Below are 4,363 nucleotides of genomic sequence, written 5' to 3' on the forward strand. Positions count from 1 at the left end.
AAAACCAACCTGTTCGCTGAAAGGTTGCGCGCCTAATGGTCGCAGCGCAAAAGTGGTCAAACTTAGAACTAAAAAAGCCGTTACAGCAATGACTAAGTGTTATTTATAAAGAAAACGTTACGGGAGGGTGAAAATAAAAAATAGAAAACTTTTTTAGAAGAAGAAAGCGTGTGAGAGGGTGATGACAAAAGGTGATAAAAAGAATTAAAAATATATATGAACCAACGAATTATCGAATAACGAAGTACCGGAAGATGAAGAGGAAACGTAATATAGGTGGGGAACGACAAATACGTAAGAAAAGGTTTTAAAGATGAAATAATGCGTGCAAAAGTGGGCGGAAAAAAAAAAAAAAGATAAAAAAATAATGTGAATTTATATATATATAAATAAAAAAAATTGAAAATTACTTTTTTTTTTTTTCATTAACACTTTGAAAAAAATGAATCGTTGTTGTTAATTAGTTTTGTACATTTTTCATTTACATTGTTTAATCATTTTTTTAAAAATATATTTCGTGTTTAATAATTAATCTATTAGTCTCGTTATAATCGATCAAAATGGGTTTAAATGACGAATCACGTGCCGACATCGATCGGATCAGTTAACTAGAGCGCAAGCTACGACGCGTTAAGCGGAGTCTCCTCAACCTGAGCTCACTTGCACTCGTCACTACAGCAGACGATGACTCGTTTATCGATTTTTTAGTCGATTATGACGAGTGCAAAACACTTTGGGATACAATACAAGAATATTTGGGACGAGCTGGATTTCACATACGCGTCGCAAGGGTTTCTGCAATACCACCCGATTGGGAGACGGGCTACGACGCGATTAGGAACGATCTGTGATAGGCTGAGGTGCGGTTCCGCAAGATTAGTGCTCAACGCAGCTCCGCTTCTCAAGAGGCCAAACTGAGATTTGCCGCTCCAAGGTACCCCTCCCAACTGCCCAACATTCAGGTCCTGAGGTTCGATGGCGACCTGTCCTCTTGCCCGTTGTTACGGGACACTTATCCTGCTCCTATCAGCCTGCTTGTGATGCGCTGGTGCGAGAGGATAATAAATCATCAAGATGACTGCAAAGGGTCTTGAACCCCACGTCTAGCGGAGAACGAGCGAAATACGCATCATACTTGGTCAAAGTAAGAGAGGGCGCCGAATCGTTTCGTGGTTTGGCCATAGAGAATATGGCTCAGGATATAGTCAGATGTCATCCTGTCCACACAGACTCTCCGAGCTGTAGATCCCGTCACAAGACGGCACTTCGAGCTTGCACATGCATGCAGCGCATTCCCCACCGCCGATGAGGTGATAGCGTTCGTGACACAGAGACTAATGGCGTGCAAGCTGTCTCACGAACTTAATATGCAGCCTCGTTCCGACACTTCACGCGATAAGCCCGCCGGTAGATGAAAGGGCGCAGTCTCCTTGCTTGCCAGCAAAGTCGGTACGAGGACCGTCTTTGTCCGGACCCATCCGGGTTGCCACCTGGGCCCACATCTTTTGCGAAAATGGTCATTGCGTCGTCGACCGTCCGGAACTTCTCCGCGCCCGAAGTCAACCTCTCCCCCGTTGCGAGGGACAGCACCTCTTGGGGCGGTGCTAGATATCTATTCCTTTTCCACCCCTTCCCCCCTCCCAGAAAGGGTTTGATTCTTGGGTGTCCTTCCTCCTCTCCATCTTCCCTTAGGGCTTCTCCATCACCAACATCTTCAATCCTCCCTTTCCTTGTGACTGAAAAAACAAAACAACAAACTTGTATTATAGCCAGCGAAAAAGACTTTTCTTTTAAACCACTACAAATCTATGCCAATGATTCTCAACACCAGAGAAGTGTGTTATTACATTTTCTGGGGAGTGGAAAACAAATAGATATAATCCTAGATATCTATTTGTTTTCCACCTCCCTCCCCAGAAAGCATTTGCTTCTTGGAGATCCTACCTCCTCTCCATCTTCCCTTAGGGCTTCTCCATCACCAACATCTTCAATCCTCCCTTTCCTTGTGACTGAAAAAACAAAACAACAAACTTGTATTATAGCCAGCGAAAAAGACTTTTCTTTTAAACCACTACAAATCTATGCCAATGATTCTCAACACCAGAGAAGTGTGTTATTACATTTTCTGGGGAGTGGAAAACAAATAGATATAATCCTAGATATCTATTTGTTTTCCACCTCCCTCCCCAGAAAGCATTTGCTTCTTGGAGATCCTACCTCCTCTCCATCTTCCCTCAGGGCTTCTCCATCACTAACATCTTCAATCCTCCCTTTCCTTGTGACTGAAAAAACAAAACAACAAACTTGTATTATAGGCAGCTAAAAAGACTTTTCTTTTAAACCACTACAAATCTATGACAAAGATTCTCAACACCAGAAAGTGTTTCCTTCTTGCGGGTCCTTCCTCCGCTTCATTTTCACTCAGAGCTTCTCCATTGCTCTTCAGAAATGGAACTTCCGGGTTGAGATGACACCCACGATTACGACAACATGACACCAATGGCAAAGACTTCATCACTAGATACCTCGACACACACATACCATTCAAATCAACAAGTATATGTACATATTAGGTAATAAATAATAATGTAGTAATCAATATTTTATGGCAACCATTTATCTGAATCATTACAACCATTTTAATCATAGTAATAAATTGTAAATAAATACTTAGTCTCTTTATGTAGTTCATATACTATTAAATAACCCAATATACCACCCCTTATTATATTATATAATTAATGGTAACAACATTTTATAAATGTAAATGTATTTAATTGGTAAACTGGTTAGTACACAAATAGCCTTTGGAAAAGAATCCAATTATAATAATAGTTTTTACAGGACTCAACATAAATTGATTATTTAAGTTATTTTTGGATAAGAATAATGAACAAACGAGAATAATAATGAGTATGTGATAATAATAATGAATGAGTGGATTATTTTTTTAATTGATTTTTGAATTTTTTTGGTCTCTTATGATGGGTTCAACTGCCCAGTAAAGATATATTTTGTTGGTCTTAATATTATTTTCGAGGGTTTTGATTTGGAAATTATTCGCGATGGAAGGAAAAAAGTCTCCCACGTAAAAAGAAATGTATGATTTTCTAATTCTTATGGAGAGGTTAGATAAAAGAATGAGTGCTGAAAATAATAAAATTGTTGAAAAAAAAATTCATAGAATAGACAAATTTGGAGATAGATTTTCTAATGGTATTGTCCAAAAAGAAGAAAATATCGCGGTAGTCATTGAAGTTGAAAAAAAAGTGAAGATATTGCCAACTATGAAATTGATGCGAATGAAAATTTAGAAAAAGAATTTATTAAGTATGTAAGTGATGAAAAGAAAATCACAGAAATGAAAGAATATAAAACAGATGGGTCGGAATATTTGTGTTCAGAGAATGAAGCATTAGCTATCACCAAAGTCACAAATAATTCTGAAGAACCCAATAATTTTGAAATAATCATAGCCGAACTTGAAAAAAATTGAATGAGAGTAATGATGAGCTGGAAAATATTACGAATAATATAGAATTCCTGGAACATATGCTAGCCAGCAGGATGGAGCTTATAGAGTGTGAATTAGAAGAGAATTCAGAAGAAGAAGAAGAAGAAATTAATTCAAAAGAAGATATCAATTAAGAAGATGAAACAGGTATAATTCCAGCAGTGGAATCTGAATATGAAACAGTTTTAGCCTCAGAAGAATGAGAAAGGCTCTTCGAAAAAGGAATGAATGTCATTAAACTCGAGGAAGGAAACAACATAATAACAAATGAAGAAAACTATATTGAAGATGAGATAGATCAAGAAGAGTTCTATGAAGAGCCCCATTTAAATCTCTCAACTTTACAACTACCAGTTGGTCCAGAAAAAAAATTGACGGTGGCATATCCAGTCATTTTAAATAGAATAATAACACATGTACCATTAATGACATACAAAGATAATCCACAAGGAAGGAATATGGAAAAATCAAAACAACAAATGAAGAGAACATTAAGGAAAAAATATAAGGAATTTAGACAGTTTTTGTACATAAATAAACCAACCCCGGTTGATGCTCGTAATTATTTGCGGGGAAGATTAAGAAAAAATCCTAGGGGCTGTTACTGCTGGTTGAGAATTTGTATATGACTAGAAACATGTAAAATGGACTAAATATATAGAAAAATAATTACAGATCAACGGATAAGTCAAACAACCGTTTAATGTATAAGATATATATTACTTACATTTATAGTTAGGTATAATCAATTATAAAATAAAAGATTGTCCTCCTGTTTGAACATAATTTAATTTACTAATTATTAAATATAAATAAAAAAGATATAATCCTCCCATTTGAACATAATTT

This window comes from Halyomorpha halys, unplaced genomic scaffold (genome assembly GCF_000696795.3).
Source record: "Halyomorpha halys isolate HHAL.00 unplaced genomic scaffold, Hhal_1.1 Scaffold1095.1, whole genome shotgun sequence".
Lineage (NCBI taxonomy): Eukaryota > Metazoa > Arthropoda > Insecta > Hemiptera > Pentatomidae > Halyomorpha > Halyomorpha halys.